The sequence below is a fragment of the Bidens hawaiensis genome, unplaced genomic scaffold, assembly GCF_021521415.1.
Source record: "Bidens hawaiensis isolate Kalapana, Puna unplaced genomic scaffold, B.hawaiensis_p1.1 tig00018836_1, whole genome shotgun sequence".
Taxonomy (NCBI): Eukaryota; Viridiplantae; Streptophyta; class Magnoliopsida; order Asterales; family Asteraceae; genus Bidens; species Bidens hawaiensis.
In genome coordinates, this window is record NW_027492860.1 from 39374 (window position 1) to 65507 (window position 26134).

At 33.4% G+C, this 26134-nt stretch overlaps 1 pseudogene across 1 annotated transcript; it reads left to right on the top strand.

Moving 5' to 3' along the window:
- The first annotated feature begins 235 nt into the window (after positions 1–235).
- On the top strand, positions 236–10843 carry LOC143557128 (MLO-like protein 1; annotated as a pseudogene). The gene is made up of 13 exons (XR_013139517.1): positions 236–355; positions 1818–1875; positions 2198–2403; positions 2910–3026; positions 3129–3189; positions 4684–4778; positions 5310–5384; positions 5727–5815; positions 6127–6192; positions 9634–9877; positions 9970–10037; positions 10507–10567; positions 10649–10843. The product of XR_013139517.1 is annotated as an MLO-like protein 1 (transcript).
- Positions 10844–26134: the final 15291 nt, after the last annotated feature.

A 26134-nucleotide genomic window follows, 5' to 3' on the forward strand; every position in this document is an offset into this window, starting at 1 on the left:
AACACTTTGAAGGGAATATATTAAATTCCTCCTTTTATTATTATAAGAATAATATGTTGGATGATATTTTCAAATTTGGCAGGACCACCGTGACATGGCATTAATAGTATCATCAATTGTTATTTTGTCACTATAGTATATGATATATTAAGGATCAAGTGGCAAATATGATACAATAGCACATACTATCCAATTACCAAATTTGTGGCATTGTGTAGCTTGATTAACTGAATCCATGGCGGGAGGCGAAGGCTACACGTTAGAGTTTACACCCACATGGGTTATCGCGGCTGTCTGCACAGTTATTGTCGGGATCTCTCTTGCCGTTGAACGTCTTCTCCATTATGCTGGAAAGGTTTGTTTGTTCATCTTTAGTTCTCCATTTTGTTTGATGAAGGATTGAATATTTGGTGATATAAAGCTAAAGAGCTATCTGGTAGCTAGCCTCTTAATGATTCTATTAAGTGGCTACCTTTGAATCGGTTAGATGTATAGTTTGCTTAGTTCATTAAAAACACCTCTTATGGTTCATAAAGCCTCTTAATGGTTACCATGCTAAATAATTCATATGTCATCTCTTAATCTGTTAGGCATATTATAATTTTTCAGATGTGTCAAAAATTAGGTTCCAATATGTAGAAACATATATATTACATCAATATAGCAGGTAGGCGGGCAACAAGCTGCGCCGCCACCCCTTTCTGAATTGCAAACCCTAACCTGCTAAAGACATACCCCTGCCCCTTTGGAGTCGACACATTGCTATGCACAACCTGTTGGACCCTGGTTAGAAAACGGATAGCTTCCGGTGCCAAGGAGCCAAATGTATCAAAAGCCAGAGGGACAAAAACATGTTGGTTCTCTTCGCAGGCTTTAGCATGTTTCTCCACCTTCTTCGTTTCAGCCCTTTTCATTGCTTATCCAGCTACAAACCCATTATCCCTCAAACCAGCTAAGGGAGATACCCCTGTGAGGTCAACACAAGCGTGTTTTCCCCCGGCCCAACCAAAGACGAGCAAATCTGCCGGTCGTAGAGTGGATCTCCCTTCCGTGGGGTCTGTAAGGAAGTTTACGGGGGCTTCCTTTTTAGCTGATATCCCAGCTCGCCTTAAGATGTCCCAAAGAACGTCCCGCACCCAATCATGTCGGTATTTGAACCCAGGCATCTCCTTGCAATGAACCGCATGCTCTCCGAATTTATCCAGGCAGGCCTTACGGCAGATCGGACATGTTTCGTCTTCTGGGTACATTGGGACCATCAAACGGTACTTAAGAATGGCCCTATACTCGACCGCAGACATGCTTTGGCTCAAGCCATCAATCGGGATAACGGTCAGAAAATCTTGGGCATGAGGACCTTGTAAGCATTCAAAAACCGCCTTCTGTTGGGGGGACAATCCAAAAACTTCTCCCAGGCTCTGAGCGATTTTTCCAAAAAGGGCATTCGCCAAAGTTTTTTGAGGCTTTGGTGGGGCGGTGTCCATATTAGAGAAACCGCCAATGTCAAAGTCTGGGAGAGCGCCATTTAGGCGTTCCAGGGCCTGCACGTAGTCTGGGTCCAGGTCGACAACTCCGCTATTCCTTAAAATGTGATTCTGTAGCTTCCAAGACTGAGCCCTCGACGCTACAAAAGCGTAAACCCCAACATCATGAGCCGAAAGAAGGCCTAAACCCCTTAAGCGTATCGGTAAAGATGCAAGTCGCCACTGAAGATCACCAAAGAACGGGCCTCCACATACAACTATGTCTTCGATGGCTTCTCGTAGCCCCTTATCAAATAGCCCTTAAGTTATTCTTGTTTGACCCCTCCTATGCAGAAACTGAAAAAGGCAGGTCAAAAGCCACTATTTGAAGCCTTGCAAAAGATCAAAGAAGGTAAATATATTCATAATCTTTGAGCTTTATGTGCATGCTTTTTCACGTTTTGATATTTTGTAGGATCGATAAAACAAAATTTATTTACTAGATATTTCACTTTAGCGATTTTCGCTACCCACCGTTTATCCATTTGCTGAATATGGTTGATGATCTAACATGAATTCTTTACCTATACATCATTTCTCTACAAATTTACGCCAATGGATTACAGATGATCCTACTTCACTGATGGATTGCCGATGGTTTCACCTGTCAGTAAAAATATATTTATTTGTAATATTTGTTGCATATTAACTAGTCTTTGTTATTTTGTGTGTAGAGTTGATGCTTTTGGGGTTCATTTCACTTTTATTAACTGTGTTCCAAGGAAAAATTGTAAAGTTTTGTGTAAAGGAGAGTTTAATGAAACACCTTCTTCCATGCTCGTTGGGTGATAAAGAAAAGGCCACAAAATATAAGTTAGAGGGTGTATCTCATATTCGTCACTTACTTGCGAAAGAAGCTATGGGATATTGTGCTAAAAAGGTAACCCAAAAAACTGTCGCAAATTTAACCTCCGGCTTGTGACTGGTCGCAAAAATACCGACCACTTATTTTGGTCGCAACCGGCGTGGTCGTAAAATGGTCTTAAAACAATAACAAATAAAATAGTTTTACAAGTTAATATTCGATTTGAAAATGTGAAATTAATAAATTTAATATTGGTTGTAGAAACTAAAATGAAAATGAATTTGAAATTTAATATTGTGATGGTCACAAACCAGTCGTATATGGTTATTTACCACCGATTTGCTACTAGAATGGTGTGTGTCATTTGAATCAATTTTTTAGTAAATAAAGAATCCAATGCAAAGGCTTCTTATCGTACAAAGCATACAAAGTCCCTTTCCCTTTTTTCTATATTCATGACAATTTCATTTATAAAGTATATATAAAACTTTGTACGCTTTATACGTTAAGATCCTTTTTACAATCACTTTCCGTTTTTTATATTCATGACTTGAATTGTATATTTTTTTATGTATTGACAGAACAAGGTCCCGCTTCTATCTCTTGATGCATTGCATCATCTACACATATTTATTTTTGTTCTAGCTGTCGTCCATGTGGCATTTTCTGCACTTACAGTTGTATTTGGAGTGATTAAGGTTCGTTAAAACTTAATAATAGTAAATTTATCCTCTTCTTAACTTATTATTACGGTCGTATGTTTTGTTTTGTCACCAAAATAAATTGTTGTCATGGCTTAGATACGACAATGGAAGCAGTGGGAAGAATCTATCAATAAAGATAACTTTGATCACTCACAAGGTAAGGCTTTTGGTGAAAATTCTAGGTAGAAGTTGTAAATATGATTTCATAAACCGGCCAGTTTTACTGGTTTGATAGTTTAACTGTTGGTTTTATGGTTCAAACCGACCAATATATATAACAATTTTTACACAATATGAAGATGATTAGATTTTGGGTGTCATATCTAACCTATGTAATAAATGAGTCGTGTTTGGGTTAACATGTTTAAATAAACGGGTTAGGTTTAGGATGACCTGTTTAACCCACTTTTTACAAGATTTAAAGTCTGTGCGAATTTTGTATTTGGTCGTTTGAACCTTGCTGCTTTTTGGTCTGTTTGGGGTCGGGTAGGTTGGTTGTATTTATAGTACGAAGCCGTTCAAATAAAAAAAAAGGTTTGTGCAAATTAAAGTTGTTATTACTAAAACTTATAAGCGTATTGGTCTCAATTATTCAACCATGGACCTATGAAACTTAACACCCGCTTTTCAACCCATAAGGATTGAAAAGGGGTACAAAAAATTGGGGAAAATTCTCAAAATGGTCTTATTTTAGAAATAGATTTCAATTTTATCCCTCAAATTTAATAATTCCAAAAATGTCATCTTCTAACTCATCTTTGACCATGCATTAGGAAATCTAACATGTCTTTAATGACGTGTTAGTATAACATGTCGTTAAAGACGTGTTAGATTTCCTAACGAATGGTCAAAGATGAGTTAGGCCTCCAAACACATGGTCAACGACGTGTTAGAATCAAACGTATAGTCAAAGGCATGTTTGCCTTTTGTTTGTTTGCTTGTATTTTTTAATATTATATTATTATACATAATTTTACTTATATTTGTTTTTTTCTTTTATAACTTCTAATATAAAAATTTTTATATTATTTCGAATATACTGAGAAGACATGCGCATTATTATTTACATGTTGACTAAAATTTTATTTAAAACCGTGGGGGGGGGGGGGTTAAATTTTATTGAACATTTCGATATTGATTTGACACGGCTCGAGTTGGAGTAAGTTTATGTCGGTCCGTAAATAAAAATAAGCATGTCTCGTCGGTATATTCGAAATAATAAAAATTTTTATATTAGCAGTTATAAATGAAAAACCAAATATAAGTAAAATTAATTATAATAATATAATATTAAAAAAACAAACAAACAAAAAAAGGCTAACATGTCTTTGACTATACGTTTGATGCTAACACGTCGTTGACCATGTGTTTGGAGGCCTAACTCATCTTTGACCATGCGTTAGGAAATTTAACACATCTTTGACGGCGTGCTATACTAACATGTCGTTAAGACGTGTTAGATTTCTAACTCATGGTCAAAAATGAATTAAAATGGAACATTTTTGGAATTATTAAGTTTTGAGCACAAAATTAGAGTCTCTTTTTAAAATAGGGTTATATTGGGAATTTACCCAAAAAATTATCTTGCTTTGTTTTTTAAACAAATTAATGAGTTAGTTTTAAAATTATTGTTAAATCATGTAACTTGCAGTATTAGAGCGTAAAGTCACACATGTTAAAGATAATGACTTTATTAAGAGCCGTTTCTTTGGTTTGGGCAAGCGTTCGTTATTTCTAGGCTGGCTGGTAAGTCACCCAATTATAAAGTTACATGATATAGCCAAAAGTACTTCTATGTACCAAATATACCCCTCATATGATATGGATTTTATATTTATTCAATGGGAGAGGGACCACTAAAAACGTGAGAGGGGAAATACATTTAGTAGTACCTTAAATAACTTCTTTTTTTTTTTAAGAAATACATACATTTTAAATATAGTACAATACATGGATATGTCGGTTGCGAAGCTTGGATGAAAACACAGGGAAGAAGAGGCTCTAAATTTTATGATGAACTACGTATACAAATTTTCAAACGAAAATGAGCAAATTTACATTACTAAGCAAAAAGAAAACATGGCCCGGGGGAAGGGGGGGGGGGGGGCTAAAGGAAATAACATGTGAAATACATAAGTTGGTTTTTTCAAGATTATGCACTTCTAAAAAAAGTTTCATCAGAAGAGCTACTAATATCCTTTAATGAACTGATGATATAACCTAGTTTATGGTTCTAGCTATGACTTTATTGACTTTGATCTCTCCTGAATTTTGCAGCGTTCTTTCTTCAAACAATTCTATGTATCAGTCACCAAATCAGACTATGTAGTACTTCGTTTGGGATTTATTTCGGTAAGGATCTAAATCCAAGAATACTATATATTATATAAACAAATTAGGTTGTTTACTCATTACCTATACATGTGTAAATTATGTTCAACTATATTACAAATACATTTGTTTGTAGGTAAACACTGAACAATATAAAATTTTAAATAGTATACGTTAAATTTAATTTATAGTTTCACATATACATAATATACAAATGTGAAACATTGAAAAATAATTAACCATTTAGATTTGTTTTTTTTTTTCGGTCATAGATTAGTGTTTTGTAATGACATTTACCCTGTGTATACACAGTTCTCAAGTCAACGACTTTTTTTGTTGACTTCTTTTTTGTTTCTTTTGTAGACCCATTGCAAGGCGAACCCAAAGTTCAATTTTCACAAATACATGATAAGGGCTCTGGAAGATGATTTTAAGAAAGTGGTTGGAATCAGGTAAGTGATTTCCTTGATTTAAGATTTTCAAACATATTATTTGATTTAAGATTTTCAAACATATTATTCTCAGTGGCAGATACCGATGGAACCACAAACGGGTCATCATAAAGTTCTAGCTAGGGGTTTAACTCATATTTATTAAAAAAAATCTGTTTTGTAAAACCACAAGACCCAAGTCCCCAACTGTCAGTAAATTCTTTCACCTTTTTATATCAAAAGTTTTATAGAGTTATTCATATTCATCAAGATTTTCTACCCCATGTAATGTGGTTTCTTGACAACTTTAAAGTTAATAAGCCACCGCTTAGACACTAATTTTGGTATCTTTGGGTATTCGTGGTCTTGTTCCTGTTGATGAACGTTAATGGTAAGCAACGGCATTATATACATAGTCTAAGTATGCACGTATTCTATTCTATTAACTGACCATTTCTCAACGTTGTTGAAATCTTTTCTTTAGCTTCTCTTCAATGGTTGAGTGAGTACAATTAAAATTCACAAAAGGAACACGTCAAACAGATTGAAAGCCGCCCAAAGTATAATATAATTATATTAAAGAAAAATAAAAAGCATTTTTACTGATATAATACAGTGGTTGTACTTGTGCACCCTAAACATCTATACAAAAAGTTTTTTTTTCTTTTTTTTACAAACGGTGTTTCGGGCCAACCTGGCCCGCACTCTAAAATTACCCATTTTGACCTAGAGATGTTCAAAACGGTTTGGGACTAGGAACCGGAACCGGTTCCTAACCGGTTCCTATATTCAAAACCCCATTTTAAACCGGTTCCAGGCTCGAACCGGTTAGGGAACCGAACCGGTTCTCCCACCCTCGGACCCTAACCTATCTAACCGGTTCCTAAACCGGTTCCTGTACAGTGAAAAAAAAAATTTTTTTTTTCGTTTTTCGTTTGCGATTTGGATTCTAAACTACGATTCGTATTTGTATAACATGAAAAATAAAAAAAACAATTAACATAAAATTCATTTTATTTACTTTAAGAAGTTCAAAAAAAAAATCTTCAAAAACAAACTAACAAAATATTAAACTTATAAATATAAAGTTGTGACATATTATTTCTAGAAAAGCCTTCTTGTTCGTCGTAATTATTGAGCGGCGACTTCTTCCTCGGAATTACTTGTAGAAATGCCTTCTTGTTCGTCGTGCACTCGAACATCAAGTGGTGTTTCATCTTCGAGAGTGGTTACGTGTTGAATACGATCGATTGAGTCCAAGTGATCCTTTAAGCAAATGCACATCTCCATCGACTCCGAATTTAGTCTTGTTCTTCTCACCGATATTACCCTGCCACTAAGAGAAAAAACGGATTCCGAAGCTACCGTAGAAGCTTGGACGGTTAGTAAATCACGGGCCATGGTGGCAAGAATCGGAAACTCGGTTTCCTTTACCTTCCACCAAGCCAAAACATCAAAAGTGCCATATTCCTCTTCGGATAAACCGGTAGAGTAATCATTTGCACTATACCTTCCTAGTTCGCTTGAAGGGGTGTTACCCCTTTGTTTTTTAGCCGTTACGTTGCGAACGGTGTTCATAAGGCTAATCATGGGATCTCGTACTCTAGTAGCACTTGAACTTGATGAAGACCCCCCCGGCATAGGCATGCGTATGTTTGACCCATATTTATTTAAATAAAAGTCATACATAAATTTAAAATTCAAGTTAAAATAATTTTTTGCCTCTGTTGAAAAGTTTGGGTCAACTTCATGCATATCTAAGGCTGAAAAAATTTCGTCTATCACACATTCAACCCCCGTAACATTTAACATTGGGTTTAAAGCGGCGGCGCAAGTAAAAACCGGTGGCAATTCAAGAAAGTATATTTTTAATTTAAACTTCATTGGTAATATGATGTTTGAAAACATTGGACTTTTATTTTCAAATTCTTTAAGATTGTTAACCATTAAAAATAACTCCGAAAGAACCAAGGGACTTGTCGGATAATACGTTCCCGATAGTTTCGTAGTTGATGTTTTAAAAACTTCAAGAAAAGTCGATAAGTCATTGATAATTTCCCATTTCTCATTTGAAAAGGGGATTGCCAAATCATTCTCGGCAAGACTAGAATGAAACATTTGTAAAGTTTCTCTTTGTTCCAAAGCACTTTGAAACATTATGCAAGTGGAATTCCATCGATGAGGTACATCCCAATTAGCTCCCAAAGCTTTTCTTCCCGTATCTTTACAAAATTTTCTATATTCCATTTGTCTTTTTTTACTTTTCTTAAAAACTTCATGTATCATTAGTCTAAAATCGTTTATAACCGATGTAACCTCATCCGAAGCAAGTCCGTCTTGCACGATTAAATTAATGATATGTGCAACACACCTTGAGTGAAAAAATACACCATTGCAAATCGGCGTATATTTTAATTTTAATTTATCAACCGCCGATGTATTATTCGACGCGTTATCAAATGCCATTGAAAATATTTTATTTTCTAGTTTATAAGTTTTTATAACATAATCTAAAATTTCAAACAAATTATCTCCCGTATGTGGATACTCAAAGAGTTCGAAAGCAATGGTGCGTTTCATCATTTCCCACGATGACGGGTCTACCCAATGAGCGGTGACACAAAGATAAGATTCGGGTAGACCATGTGGAGCCGACCAAACATCACTAGTTAAGTTTATTCCCGTATTTATATTTTCAAAATATGCAATTAGTACCTCTTTGGCCTTCTTCCACAATTTTAAACAATAATGTTTAAGAGTATGACGACTTACGTGAGTGTATTGTGGTTGAAGCGTATCTCGAATCATGGCGGTTAAGCGAGGGTTGTCGAAGTGGCTAAACGGCAAAGCTTCTTGAATCACAAACTTCGCCATACGATCTTGAACTCGATCAATTTGGTATGTAAATATTCCGCCTTCACTATCCATTTGCGTTTGTTGCGAATCGACGTTCTTTTTCAACGCCTTGCAATACGGTTTTTCGATGTGTCTCTTCAAATTTGAATTCGAAAGTGGGTTTAAATAAACCCCACAAAACTTGCACCGAGCCTTCAATGAATGGTCACTCAATTCAACCAAATCCCAATTGCACCAAATCTCTTGATTACGATTATGAGGTACAATACGAACGAAACTTGGTTCGGCGTTGGAACCTTGACCAACCGATGATTGTGAGGCAGCCATAACAACAAATATGAATATAGAAGAAGAGAAAACAAGAGATTAGAGAACTCAAAACGTTGTAATAGCGTTTTTTTGTATTTTTTTGCGTTCGGGTTTGCGTTTTGAGTGTTGTGATGAACCCATGACACCAAATACCTATTTATACTAGTAGTGGGGTGCTTGGGGGAGCCAAAAAAACGGCTATTTTTGACCCCAACGGTCAAAAAACGGCCAAAAAAACGATTTCCAACGGCTATACTCGATCCAACGGCTAGAACCGGTTAGGAACCGGTTCCGGATGGAACCGGTTAGGAACCGGTTCCGGTTCCTACCCGCCCCCACTCAGAAATGCAAGAACCGGTCACGGATCATCGGGTTGAATCAGATAGGGTCCGGTTCCTACAAAAAACGGGTAGGAACCGGTTCGGTTCCGGTTCGGGTCCACCGGTTCGGTTCCAGGAACCGGTTTATTTGATCATCTCTATTTTGACCTGTTACTCAACGTCAACCCACCAATCTTGTTATAGCACAAAATCAGCGATCACCTCTTTTGTTTACGTCTTTTTGTCAAACCATATATCTTGGATGTTTTGCAGATTTGAATCTATACTTTTAGATATCTTTCCTCCCCTTTTTTGTAAGTACCTTAACTAAGTTTATTACTAGCTTTAATTCATCATCAGTTTTTATTTATATTTATTTTATTACCGGCTGCTACTTGCTGTGGGAACAAAGCTGGAGCACATAATAATTCAGTTAGCTCATGAGGTTGCTGAAAAACATGTAGCCATAGAAGGCGAATTAGTCGTGCGCCCGTCAGATGATCATTTTTGGTTTCAACGCCCCAAAATCGTGCTTTTCTTGATACATTTTATTCTTTTTCAAAATGCATTTGAGATTGCTTTCTTCTTCTGGATTTGGGTACATTTTCTTTTCGTCTCCGCAAGCATATAAAGTTATGCAGAAATTGATATCGAGTTATTGGCATCATACTTGCTTTTCATCTATAATAGGTTCAGTATGGCTTTGATTCATGTATAATGGGGAAAGTCGGTTACATCATCCCGCGGCTGGTTATCGGGTAAGTTCTCTATTATGTGAATAATTTTTTTTTGTATAGATATGCACAATAGGTCTTGGGCCAACCCAGAAGCCCATAATCGATCTTGAGCCCAGTCCATAAAAATGGGTCTTAGGCCCAACTCACAAAATCCCACAATCAGTCTTGGGCCCAATCCTTAAAGGCCACACTCGGTCTTGGGCCCAACCCAGAAAATCCCACAATCGGTCTTGTGCCTAGCCCATAAAAGCCTACAATCAATCTTGGGCTTGGCCCGAAAAAGCCTACATTCGGTTTTGGTCTTCACCCATAAAAGCTCACAAATCCATATAGAGCCCAACCCATAAAAGATAGAACTAGGCCTAGTTAGAACAGATTGGGACTGTTGGGCCCAAATCATATACCTTTTTAAGTTATAAACTGGGCCTTGTGAGCTTGAACCACACCGGCGCACCTCACTAAACTTGCTTAAACGTTGGTTTTATTTCAGAGTGTTTATTCAGGTTTTGTGTAGTTGTAGCACTCTACCACTTTACGCCCTCGTGACTCAGGTATATCTTTTTCATTTCTAATCATGTGTTTTTTTTTTCTTTAAACAAACAACTCTGATTCATTTCATGACCAAATGCTAGATGGGAACTCATTTCAAGAAGTCTATATTTGAGGAGCATATACAGGCCAAAGTTGTAGGTTGGGCTCAAAAGGCCAAGAAAAAGATGGCCCATAACAGTGGGACCAATGACTCGGGCCAAGATGGCCCGGCTGCCTCCACCACTGCTTTTAAGGGTATTCAACTTGGTCAGATTAATCAGAACCAACAGTCCTGAAAATTGTTCCATATTCGGTATACTATTCTTTGTTAATTTTGTGTGTCTTTGCGGTGTGCGGATATAATGTATAAATGTGTATATGTGGACCCTTGGGTGGATAAAAGTGAAATTGCACTAATTTTGACGTTATTTTACTAATTGTGTGAAAATAGCGTTAAAAGTGGCGGAAGGTTAATCAGACATCATGTGATGGTGTTGATATATAGTCGAAAGACAAGGGTACATGCACCAATCGGCTAGGGTTTTGATGGTTGAGCTTTACGTATTCATATGAGAAATAGTATGATAGCATGCATAAACAAAGAACTAATCCATTGGTGTTGGTTAAGGCTTTCTGTTTAACTCTGGTCTTAAAACTGATTGTGTGTCTCCTCTCCTCTTAGACAAATGCGTTTGTTTTCCAAGATACAACAACCAGAACAATATGTATTGATAGAGATATCTCACACAGCCATACGGCAGGGCCTTAATTTTTGGTGTTTTTGAGTTTCTAGAAAAAGAAGTTTGGAACCTATTTGAGAGTGCTCCTCTCTAATATGATGAAAGGTTTTCGCTATGTGTAGGGGTGTAAACGAGTCAAGTCGTTCATGAGTTACTAGCTAGAGAATGGCTCGCTAAAAACTTTAACTGAGTCGGGCTTAAAAGAAGCTGAGCCTAACAATAAGTTCATTTAATAAATGAGCCCATGCCCTAGGCCGAGTTTCAGTTATCAAGCTTTAGCAGGCTTATGAGCCTAAGCGAGCCGGTTATGATGTCTGACTAGTTGCTAGCCCATTTGGCTCTACCTTGGTATATCATAATCACATGTTACGTTTTGGATACATGCATATTATCAGTGGCGGACATAGCTTAGGAGGAGGGGTAGCCTCCGCTACCCCTCAACGTATTGCCGGTAGTGTAAAAAAAAATTGATCGGTTTTCGTGTTTTGTTACCCCTGAAAAAAAATAACATTACCCCTATGTATTTTAAGCCCAACCAATTTAATACTTAAACCCAACAAAAGCCCACTTAAATTAACACAAATAATCCTTTTAATTCACAATAAAACAATTACCAGATATTGGATATTGATGATGGATTTAAAAAGAGAGAGAGAGAGAGAGAGTGGAAAACGAAATTCTTCTTGGTGAGATTAAAACAGGAAAATGATTAAATCAAGAGGTTTTCCTTGTACGAGCCGAAGATATGCGATGGGGTTCTCATCATAGAACAATCACAAGTTTGTTAAATTGCTCCTGGAAGTTGCTAAGGTACTTATATTTATTAAATTAGATGGAGAGAGCGTGTAGCAACGATCTAATGCGAAATGTATTCTATCATATTTTAAGAAATTTGAATTTGTGTTTTTATATACACTTGTTGGAAGAAATTTCAGGCCTCACAAATGCTCTATCAAAACATCTTTAAAAAAGAGACAAGATTTGTTAGAAGTGTCTAAGTTGATAAGCGAGACAAATAGAGCATTGAATAATATAAGACAAAACGGATTTGACAAGATGTTAGCAAAAGTGACTTCTTTTTTTGAAAAAAACAAGATTAAGATGTTAGACATGGTGGAAAGTTATGGCAATCAAAGAAACCGAAAGAATGTCATTACTAATCGACATCATTTTGAGGTTGAAGTTTTTAATACGATTTTGGATATGCCAATTCAATAGTTTGGAAATAGATTTAGTGAGGTCTCAATTAGTTTATTAGAAAACATGTAGGGTTTAAATCCTCGTGATTCGTTTTTTAAGTTTGACATATCTAAGATAATGACTTTTTCAGAGATGTATTCAAATGATTTTGCTAACAAAGAAAAAGGGTGTATTTCGGGTGATCTTACGACCTATTATTACACTTTAAAGGAAGATGATAAATTTGCAAAACTGGGTGGAACGGGTGATCTTGCTCGTGTAATGTTGGAAACCTGAAAGCACACAACTTTTCCTTTAGTTTATCGAATATTGAAGCTAGCGTTGGTTTTACCGGTTGCAACTACAACCGTTGAAATATGTTTTTTCTAAAATGAAGCATATCAAGACGGATTTGCGCAATCGGATGGGTGATGAGTATCTGAGCAATGCTTTAATTTGTGCGGTCCAAAAAAAAACGTTTAATAAAGTAAATGAAGAAGATGTAATGGCTCGATTTCAAGTTTTCAAAAACCAAAGAGGAGAAATTTACAACCCATGTATTTAAATTTATTGTCACGTTTTTTATATTTATTTCGTTAGCATTGTATGAAATATGAAAAAAAAAATTGAGCGCCACCCCTATGTTTCAGTCTAGATCCGCCACTACATATTATTATACTAGATGGTAAACCATGGTATAATTCACATCTTCAAATGTCTAGAACGGTTATGCTTATACGCTGCTGTTTACTTGACACGCTGTTATATATACTAGATTTGATACGCGTTTTAATCACACATTTTAATTTTAACGTACGGGGTATATATAGAAGCATTGTTATAATCAGCACCCATGTAAAAAAACATTTTAAATCAACTAGAGCAAGACCATTATCAAGTTTCATCTCGTTAATTATTATCTTGGAATGGTCAATTCCTTCTTGGAAAAGATAAAAGAGCATGAAATTGAAAATGGGTTTAATTGAAGGCGATAATCACGCCACATGCGTATGAAAAATATATGATTTTGTAGCATTTTTCAACAAAATTTGATTTTGAATTATGTTTTTTTATAAAAATTTAAATATACAATATAAACTATGGCTAGATATGTCCCGTAACAAAATAAAATTATTATACAAGTTAGTATAAAACAAATTTTATATAAAAGTTGGTGTCGGGGAATAACCGAACATGTAACTTGGACGGTTTTTTGTCGTTAACATTACAAAAATAATAAATTCAGTTTTCAGTTTTAATAATATTTAAATAATTGGTTACAGAAAAATAAAGTTGTAAAGTAGAATGTATTTATTTGAACTTTGTATGATTCGAAAGCATTGCATCTGGTGTCTCCACATGTCTCTACCATAGATAAATTATCCTGAAGTTAATGGCATTCCTTTTCAATTGTTTTCTTATAAACTTTTTCAATCAAGCATAAAAAAGTTTAATAATCATGCAACTTTATTGACAAAAGTAAATTATGTAATTTATATTTTTGTTAATTACGATATAACAAACTACCATTTTAAGTATTGTCTAATAGTTCATACATTCTAGACAAATTTAGTGACTTTAAAGCGCTTAATTCTTTAAAACTTTTGATTAAAAATCATTTGCGTTTAGTTGTGTGTACTTGAAACCATTTGTTTTTCCTTTTGTTTGCATCTTACGTTTATTTACTTTAACATGTCAAAATTTATGTTGATGGACTTTTCTCGTAAAAATCAGAAAGTGTTTATTTTTATCACTTAAATAGTCATCATATAAATAATAGCTATAATAAACTACAAAAGAAAATAGTGTGCAAATATTTAACAAATCCATTTATCATTTTTGTTAATTTCTGAAAATAGTAACCCAATAAATCCTCAAACATCCTTCATTTTCAATGTTTGTAATTGTATTATTTACAATGAGCATAGTTGACTTTTTTATTGAAACAACTCAAAAAAGTCTCCTCGAGTTTATACCAACTAATGACTTTTTATAACAAAATGTAAATGATCGAGTCACGAATTTTAAAGCAAACCATTGGAAGTTTTCCTTGTAGACTTAAGTCCCTTTTTCGTTTTATTGTAAAAGTGTAAAATAAAAATGAAAAAACCATATGACAACAAGGACATTGGAAATTGGAAGAGAAAGTTTCAAATTCATCAAGTAAACAATTCGTCAAAAATATTTATATTAATAAACACTTTTTAACAATCCAAGGCAATGTGGGTCGCTAATTAAAAAAAAGTATGCTTGTATAAGTTTTATGGTTATTGATATGTTGCTTAATATTTGTACCATGGATTTATATAGAGTTGAATGAGTTTAAATAGTTAAATTATAATTCATTTGTTGTTAATAGTTCATACTGACAATAGGACAATAGGGCTGTCACTTTTACCTTAAACCCGAAACCCAACCCAAAAAAACACGTACCCAAACTTGAACTGGCCCGACCCGAGAAACCCGAACCCGATAAAAGGCTAACTCGAACCCGAACCGAAGTAATTCGGGTTGGTTCTTGGGTCCAAATTCTAGGTTTCAGGTCAACCCAAAAAACCCGAATAAACTTTTAGTTTTAAAATTGTATATGTTTTTAAGTATTATAGGCACTTACGTTATCATAACTTAGTCCAAAACGACTGGATACATTCCACCTATTATGATCGATTGTTTATTGTTAATTAATGTTTCAATTTATGAATAAAAGCAACTATAATCAAACACCCTAATCACGACATACTGAAGACGATTATGCTCGTCTTGTTTATTATGGTATAACTTTGTTATTGTTATAAATATATTAATATTATGGTTATCAACTCCTAATATAGATTAGCTTCTTCTCTAAGTTTTCCTTTCCAATAAATATCTCATTGTATCTCATGTATTATACAGACCTAATGAATGAAATCTCCATCTTTCTCCCTACATCTCTTTCTAACATATTTGGCTATTAGGCTTGGTTCACAACACGTTATCAGCACGAGTTGCTATTGGAGTGGACCCGATTTTCATAAGCCGTGGGTATGAATCAATTAGATCATCTTACAATCGCGAAACAGGTAACCTTTTGATTCTATAAATAATTGTTTATAGTAGTAACGCCTGGATTCAAGATTGTGTTTATCGAAAACCATAATCTTGTTCTAATGAAAACAATAACCATTTAAATTATTTATTGATATCTCATATAATATGAAAAGCAAACTCCAGTGCATAACATATATTCTGATTATGTGTTCTAGAAGATATATGAAAGGTGTTAAACGATGGATAAATAGTTTCATCTCGATTAATTTTAAACTAACAAATACCATTTATTTGCTTATTATAACCAAGTTAAACTATTATTTATATAAACTATTATTACTGTTATAATAAAACAAATAATCACACAAATTATCAAGTCATACTTGATTACTATAATATTAAGTGTTTGATTGGTTGTTTTAAAATTTTAAGTTTATGAATTGGTTATATAATTCAATAAGTTATGATTTTTTTATTTTTAGTTGATTATACAAAGTTCTTTTATTACTCTGTTTTGCATGTTAATACCATATTAATATGCATAAAGATACAATTGAATCTAATTAATATGTCATTAGATGATTATAGCCTAACGGAGTTTTAGGCATATTGAAGAGCACAATTCAATACCAAATATATTAAAAGTTTTTCAAGTTTAAAAATGATATTTTGTGTCATTAATCATTTATATTCAACTTTTAATATCGCATACATGATAATAGAAATTCATTACAATATTCATATAATAGTAAATAGCTTATTTGTGATGCAACGTTTTAAAACAAAAACGCCACAGCCGTAAACAACTACAATTACAATAATTCATATTATTGATTTTTTTCTATTATTAGTTTGAAAATAATAATAATTTATTTTATTTTACGGTTTATTTAAGGAAAATGTTTTCATTGTATTGTTGTAATTCAAAATATATGGTATGTTTCAAGTTGCATCTTATTTAATGTATATATAGAATCATGATATCGTTAAAAAAAAGGGACATCGCTTATTTTGCTATAATTTTGGAAAGAAGAAAATACGAATAGCATGTTGAAAATTGATTACTATTTTATTATTTGATTTTGTCTTTTACATGCTATTATGACCAAGAATCAAAATTATATGGAGGATCGTAAAGATTTTATTAGTAGAATAATATATTTGATTTTATTTAAAGATTTTATTAGTAGAATAATATATTCGATTATATTAAGAATAGTTTATATTAGTTTTGAGTCTGCTTATTGTCAATGAAGTAACTTTTTACTTAATCATTTGATTTCAAATCAATTTTTCTTTATATTTAAGTGTGTATTTAGTTAAATAAAATACATTGATGGAAAGAAAGGCGGTTGACTTTTTATTTGTATTTTACGATGACATGTTATAATGCCCTATATTGTATAATGATTTTATGGTATACCTTGTCTTTTATCTGTTATCATATATTAAATAGATCGATGATAATATAGAAGAAAACAACTATATAATCAAAGTTGTGGTTTGGTATCATTGTTACAAAAGATTATAAACATGTATTAATCATGGTAAAGATTCATCTATAACAGGACATCTAATGTGTTAAACTTCGTAAATCTCATCATTGAAGGTTATAAAATTTTAACATGATAAATCTTACATGACTCCTTCATGTAATTAATTCTCAATACTTGTTATATAAGAGAAGATTAATTATGAGGAAAAACATGGATAAGACCATTTTTCATTTATCAAACCTCAAATATGCTCCTGAAGTAGCATATCATTAAAACGTATGAAACGTTTGAAGTAATTTAGTATCCGTGTTGGAGAAAATTATGAATAAACAATGAAAATGGCTTGGTTTTACTCAATGCCCTTAAGTGAATGTGACTATATATTAATCATTGTGATCATGGACATAATTGAAAGGATTTATAATGATGGGTATAGTAATAATGAGATTGATCGGAAATTATAATTATGGTCATGTTAATGATGAGATCGACCACCAGAAGTGGTGAAATAATGATCTTCATGAGAACAAAATATGAAAACACATAACTTGGTCGTTTGAAACAATAATACAATGTTCTCTCATATTTATAGTCTTGTATTAAATGTGCATAATACATATACGGTCATAAACATGAAGTTTATGGATAATGATTATCTAAAGGCATGACCGGTTAAACCACGCTGAGTCAATGATGTGAAATTTATTGAAGAACCAAAAGATTCTTCCTCATAATTATACATGTCATATTGCTCTCAAGAGAAATTATTTATTTACCAATTAAAGAAGGGTGTGAATCCCTAAATGTGATGGAATGAGGAAAGGATACACATATCCTAACATGATACCATTTAGTGTTTTAAATCGATGCATCATCTAAATGATTATCAATTTCACAACATGAAGTTTGTGTGATTTGTGGCTTAGCTAATGAGATAGCAAACACAATATTCAAGATTTTCATATTTATTTTGATAAATCACTATTAATAGTCGAATTGATTTTGTTGAGACGATCATCAAACGTCTACAATTGGTTGCAACGTCAATGATCATGAGAGCAAAGGTTCATGTTTTATTTGGGTATTTGTTATTTTACATGCATTCACATCGAGCCAACAAGTTATGATACTTCCTCCCCATTGCAATTGGTTTTGGTCAATAACCAAGTATCTCTCATCTAATATTTCTTGTGTTTTATACATTGAAATTAATTCACCACAAGACAGAAAGATGATACCATAAATAAAGTTGGGAATTTATGTCGGTATTATATATTTATCTACGATTAAAGAGTTATAGCTATTAATGAGATATCTGTTTATGGCTCATTGGTTTTCACTTTAGTGAAGCAACATTCCCAACATTAGGGGGTAGATATAAAGCAGTTGGAAAACGAAATTAGTTTGAATGAATTACCATTGATCCTCAAATTAAAATTATATGAACTAAAATTCAAAGAATAATTCATGTATAAAGATTAACGAATCAATTACCAGACGATTTGATGTGCTAAAATTAGTTATTAATTTATTAACTAAATAAACGCTAATCTAGATACTAAGTAATAATTCTAGACTCTTAACTTAACTAAAACTACTAACCGGCAAGTGAACCGGTCGACTCTAGTACACCTAAGTAAGTCCGGATATCGAACCCACGAGAATATTTAAATTACGTAAACAAGTTAAATTAGACTTAACTACAGACACGACTATTTATTTATTATTGTTAGGGGGTTTACCAAAATACTAATATTAATTTAATATTAAATTAGTCACTAAGACTTAAAGATGACTTAAACATAGACTTAATTCAGATGATGACAGGCAACCACCTACGCTAAAATTCCCTAAGTTTCAGTTATCAATTAACCGGGAAAATATTTAGTTATGGAACTGGGATCGTAAAATAGACGCTTAAAAGGAAACCCGAACAGGAACCCCTGACCCCTCTCAAGAAGACACCTATGGGTTTCTAATAAGTTTTAACACTCACCAGTATTAAAAATCAAGTTTTCTTACGGTCACCTAATCAATTACAAACTAGTTCCTTTATATGAAATCCTACCTTACAGCGCGGAAATCAAAGGCAGTCTAATATATTCCATTGACTCGATAGACAAAGTTAACCAATCAAACCTAGACGGACTCCTTACGAAGAACTAAATCTAGCAATCCTGATCAACAAAGACCTACCAATAACCTAGCACCTTACAGCTATTTAGGTTAGCAGCACACTTAGGTTTATTTAATTAAATAATATTATTCCTATGATCTTATTCGAAATCGATCATAAAATAGTCAAAGACACAAAGTAAATGACCTAATGGTAACCAATCTTAATGACAAACAATAATCAAGGCAACTATGGAATAATAAAACTTAATTAAACAACCTCAAGTACACATACGCATCAAATCAATATAATTAAACTTTTTACTAGTTCATAAAACCATAACGATAAATAAAACCCAAGCCGCGATCAAACGTCAACAAATGTTCATCATAAGCCTAGGCGGTCCAAGGGTTTAGCCAACAACCATACTCAAGTTCAAAAGATAATAAATAGGTTCAAACAATAAATTCATGATGAAAATAATAAATTCAAACCAAATAATAATGATGTTTTGATGAGTAGGTGTTGAACCCAAACACTCTCTGCTCGAACAATATGTTATTCTCTTTAATTAAATCTTGCGGCTGCCTGTTCTGACTTCCGTAGGGTTCTCTCCTTGTTTTCCACCAAAGAGAACAATCCTCCCGTAGCCTCCTCCTCAATCCCTCTTTAATTCGGCAATAGGGTAAATAATCTTTCAAATCCCACCGTATTTAAAGCCCAAAACTAAGTCAATGTGGGCCTAATTTTTAAACACAAGTAAAGATCACAAGAATTAATTTTGAACTTTCATATATCTCTCTCAGGTTTAACAAAAATGCAAAATGGTTTCAATAAAAATACCCGCTTAGCTCGTTGCCTCATAAAACCTTTAAAATTCAAGTTTGGACTAATTAGGAGTACTTTTCAATAAAAACTAAACTCAAAAGCGTAGAAAATAGTTATAATATTTTTATATAATTTAGCTCATATCAAATATTCCCACACTTAAACCTTTTTCGTCCCTGAAAATATATAATGCAATGGAATCATAATCAGGAAACTAGTTTTCAAAACATTTAAGTTACTTTAATTAATAGATAGATAAACGCAAAAACCGCGATTGCCGATATTGTTGTCCAGTTAAACCCAGCCACCAGCCTATCAAGCCCCCACGCACATTAAGCATTTAAGTTCATTTGATATCAAAAACCTATGGGTCTCACACCTTTTGAGTTAATATCCACCTACCCCATCTCAAGCATAGTAAAGACAATTAAAAATAATCCAGTTGAAGCAAACTGGTTCAACATATCACCATAAGATAAGAACTCCTTAATGGTAAGAAGAAAATGCACTTAGATAGAATTAATGGATGATAGGTCAAGTGAGGTCGTACGAGCATGTCCTAAATATTATTGGACTTTGTCCTATATATTCCTATAAAAATATTTATTGACTAAAAACTTCGAGCCCCAATAGTGTATCCTCAGAGTCGCCATCCCCTTGGTAACACGTAAACTCTTATTCTCGTCTAGTATGTGCACTTTGGCCTCTTTTTCTGTTTTTGAGAATGCTTCTTTGACATTTTTCATTACATAACTTTTCTCATTCTTTTACATTCACTTTTTGGACCAATTATTGGAATACTTTGCAACTTTTTTTTTTTAACATTTTTTTTCTTTTCTTTTTTTTATTGTGCACTTAGGCATCTTTTACCCAAAATATACAACTAATTTCTAAGCTCGTATAAAAATTGGACATGGCGGGCGCCACCACTCTTTATTTATTTTCATAAAACGGAGTGACGTGCTAATTTTAAAGTGCATTCAATTCTTACCACCTTAGGGTAATTAGCTTATGGTAATACTCTCCATGCCTTATCGAATTTCAGCTTCACTGTCCCCCTTAGGATGAGAACCCACAAAATCTATGATTAATAGGTTTATTATGAATATGCATTGGGAAACCTTTCAAGACTAGTTGGGCCTACCGACACATCCCAAGCTTAGTACGCTTTCTTTTATATTATCTCATATATTAGTAGTTTGAAAAACCAATTTCCGATTATACTATCATTTTCCATTATAGTGCAAAAAATATTCGTTAAATTCTTGGGAAATTTTTCATATTTTTTTAGGCTTTTTTTTTCATATTTTTATTTTTGCTGAAAAATATCAATTTCCCATCCCCACACTTAAATTTCACATTGTCCTCAATATGAGAAAAAGGAAATTACCAATAAAATTATGCAAAAAATAAAAATGAATTAAAGAATTGGAACAGACTCCCCTGATAAATAGACGATATGCCTCGTGAGTCGTATTCTTCACCAACCAATTCAAACGCAATCATCAAACTCTCTTCAAATAATCTCTCACGAACAAAAGCAACAATCCTGAAGCAAGTGGCATCCCCACACTTGTTTAAAACCATAGCTCATCAATCATCTCATAAGCAACCTTGGAGTAACCTGCAAGTAAGAGAAGCAACACCCGACAGAGCAAAGAAGTAACACCAAAATGAAAATAAAAATAAAATGAAAACATAGTACCGGGTTGCCTCCCGAGAAGCGCTAAGTTTATAAAAGAGTCTTCAGCAGACTCGTTCCTGAAACCTCAATCAGGAGGTTTCTCCTTTATCCTCTTCCCATCAGTACTTTTCAACACTCTCCGTTTACAACTAGTTGAGAAGAAACTAGTTCCCAAATTCATGTGGGCCCAAAAATATGAATTCAGCTCGATCACCCAATTATTGAAATTCCGAGGTTGTGACAAATTTGGTACACTTTGATTTCTAACTCCAGATATCCTCTTTCTTGGGGTTCTTGATTTACGTGGTGATCCACGAACAAGTATCTCTAATAACCTGCCAGTTTTACCGCGCACACGCGGATGATGTTTCACAATGATATGCAGTTAGTTATTCTTCAACTTTTCGGATATCTCATGTGATTCCTCTTTGACAATTAGCTTCTCAACCGGCTCCCCGAATAACAATTTTTCAAGCTCCTCAATATCTCTTTCGGGGTTAAAATCTCTCTCATCAATATCAGCTAAACCCACTAACTTTTCACCAAATTCATCTCTGAACTCATCCTCCTAAGAGGGAATACTCTCCTCTATCTGATTCTGCAAACTAACATCCTCAAACTCTATTATCGGCTCACCAAGTTGTATTCGACATTTTAAGCCTGACCGAAACTCATCCATAAAATCCCCAGGCGGTGTACTTGGATTCATGCTATGGACGACACGCATGAAATCAAAGAATATCTCTTCTGGATGTGGTATGTAATCCATCATTGCACCAGATGAGTCTTTACAACCAACCACATTTCCCATCCTATCATATATCGAACAAAATTTGGGCTCATAGTAGCACTCCATGAAGACACTGTAAAGATAAACTTAAACAGAAAAGGATCATGAGCACCAGATAATAGTAATAAAAATATATATATATATATATATATTAAAGAAATCTAAACTAATTTAAAATAATTAAACTAAACTATATTAACCTAACTCCTACGACTCAAAAAACAGACTCGAAAAAAAAAAGAAAAAAGAAAAATAGAATAAAATATAAATCTACTTAGACTCCTACGACTAAAAAAATAAAAATAAAAAAAATAATAGAAAAAATACAAATAGCACGGATGTGTCAAGCAAGTCTAATCAAAGCTAATGAACGCAATCGCTAAGAGTCCCCGGCAACGGCGCCAAAAACTTGATGTGCTAAAAGTAGTTATTAATTTATTAACTAAATAAACGCTAATCTAGACACTAAGTAATAATTCTAGACTCTTAACTTAACTAAAACTACTAACCGAAAAGTGAACCGGTCGACTCTAGTACAGCTAAGCAAGTCTGGATATCGAACCCACGAGACTCTTTAAATTACATAAACTAGCTAAATTAGACTTAACTACAGACACGACTATTTATTTATTATTATTGGGAGGTTTACTAAAATACTAATATTAAACTAATATTAAATTAATCACTAAGACTTAAAGATGACTTAAACATAGACTTAATTCAGATGATGACAGGCAACCACCTACGCTAAAATCCCCTAAGTTTCAGTTATCAATTAACCGGGAAAATATTTAGTTATGGAACTGGGATCGTAAAATAGACGCTTAAAAGGAAACCCGAACAGGAACCCCTGACCCTTCTCAAGAAGACACCTATGGGTTTCTAATAAGTTTTAACACTCACCAGTATTAAAAATCAAGTTTTCTTACGGTCACCTAATCAATTACAAACTAGTTCCTTTATATGAAATCCTACCTTACAGCGCGGAAATCAAAGGCAGACTAATATATTCCATTGACTCGATAGACAAAGTTAACCAATCAAACCTAGACGGACTCCTTACGAAGAACTAAATCTAGCAATCCTGATCAACAAAGACCTACCAATAACCTAGCACCTTACAGCTATTTAGGTTAGCAGCACACTTAGGTTTATTTAATTAAATAATATTATTCCTATGATCTTATTCGAAATCAATCATAAAATAGTCAAAGACACAAAGTAAATGACCTAATGGTAACCAATCTTAATGACAAACAATAATCAAGGCAACTATGGAATAATAAAACTTAATTAAACAACCTCAAGTACACATACGCATCAAATCAATATAATTAAACTTTTTACTAGTTCATAAAACCATAACGATAAATAAAACCCAAGCCGCGATCAAACGTCAACAAATGTTCATCATAAGCCTAGGCGGTCTAAGGGTTTAGCTAACAACCATACTCAAGTTCAAAAGATAATAAATAGGTTCAAGCAATAAATTCATGATGAAAATAATAAATTCAAACCAAATAATAATGATGTTTTGATGAGTAGGTGTTGAACCCAAACGCTCTCTGCTCGAACAATATGTTATTCTCTTTAATTAAATCTTGCGGCTGCCTGTTTTAACTTCCGTAGGGTTCTCTCCTTGTTTTCCACCAAAGAGAACAATCCTCCCATAGCCTCCTCCTCAATCCCTCTTTAATTCGGCAATAGGGTAAATAATCTTTCAAATCCCACCGTCTTTAAAGCCCAAAACTAAGTCAATGTGGGCCTAATTTTTAAACACAAGTAAAGATCACAAGAATTAATTTTGAACTTTCATATATCTCTCTCAGGTTTAACAAAAATGCAAAATGGTTTCAATAAAAATACCCGCTTAGCTCGTTGCCTCATAAAACCTTTAAAATTCAAGTTTGGACTAATTAGGAGTACTTTTCAATAAAAACTAAACTCAAAAGCGTAGAAAATAGTTATAATATTTTTATATAATTTAGCTCATATCACGATTCACTAACAAAAAAAAAGTGTCTAGCTAAGACACCTATAACAACTGCTTATGTTCCAATTAATATAAACGTCCTGGAAGGACAACCATACATTGGTAATGACTAGTGAGTCTAAGGCACGCCTGAAGCGTGGTAGACTAGTCGATTCCAAGAATAATGATTCCTCGAAAATTGGAGCAAGTAATAAAGATGGTCAAGTCGAGGTATATTAAAAAGGTCTATTGAGAGACATTAGACATGATGGTTATTGAAAAAACCTTAGGTACCTGAAAACAAAGAGCTCTTAGTAAATTGTATTTTATCATGTCTACAAGATATATGGAATCGAAATAAAATCGACGTCGTTATAATTTTGTATATAACATAGCGCTAATGATGAGGATCATGATTTAAGATCTGCCTATGAAAAATGATTGGCCAAATTGAAAAGACGCAAATAGGGCAGAGTTGAATTCTCTAAATAACGGAAAGTTTTTTGGACCAACAATCCGTACAACTAAAGTTGTAAAATGTGTTAGATACAAACGGATCTTTTATGTGAATTATGAATTAAGTTATATAAGGAAAAATTATGGGCACAAGGATTTTGCAAAGATCCATGATTGATTTTGAGGAGACACATTCTCTAATGGTGGAAGTAATGACTTTCCGATAACTAAATAGTCTGGTACTACAAAGAGAGAATTTATATGTGTCTAATAAATGTTATGATTCAGTTGATGCTGAAAGTTTACATGAAAGTCTATGAAGAATTTGAATTATCAAAATTAAGTTCTCGAGAATGCTATGACTCATGTTTTATACATATTCATCTTTGAATACTTTATGATTATTGAATATGTTGAATATAAATGGAACTCCTAAAGAGTTTTTAAGGTACTTGAATGTTTGAAAGATTAACTGAAACATCTTAAGGATGTGATTCTTGTGCATTAATACGCATACATAGAAGATAATGTACCTTAAGAATACATTATCTTAATAAACAAAGAAATGGTGCATTACTGATGTTTGATATGTGATTAAAAAATTGATGTGTTAAATAAGCAAGTTTACGTAGCAAAAAAATCATAGAAAAGTGATGGAAAGAATTCCAAGATGGATTGAAAAATGCATGGAGTTATGCTTATTACGTATGGACTAAAATAGTTAGATTGAGCATGGTACATAAAAATCAAGAGATATTTTGATAAAGAGGGAGATAAGTTGGATATAATAAGTCATGCTTTTATCAAAATTTCACTCTTAAAAGTTCATATAATCATAGTTTATAGTGATGATGTACACATCATCGAGAGAAACTGCAGAACTTTTAAAAGAGAATTTTTGAAATATCTTGACATGATATGATTATTGCTCGACATGCAGTTCGAGTATATGTGTAATTATATATTTATCAATCCATCAAAGCATATCTAAAAGATGTTGAGACATTTTACCAAAGACAAGATTCATTCTTTGAGTACGTTAAACAATGTCCAATAATGCACTCTAATATAATTTCCTATCTGAATATGAACTATTATTAGTTCGGAAATACCACAATTAAATGCATAAGTGCATTATATCGTATTGTTAGCTATATATGATTATTATTTTCTTTATTTATATTTATCGGCATGTGTCTAGCTAGGTGACATCGAAATGGTTAAAACATATGTTTCAAGTATGAAGATATGTGTTTATATTTTACTAACTTATCAAAACAAGTTTTATTAGTCTTG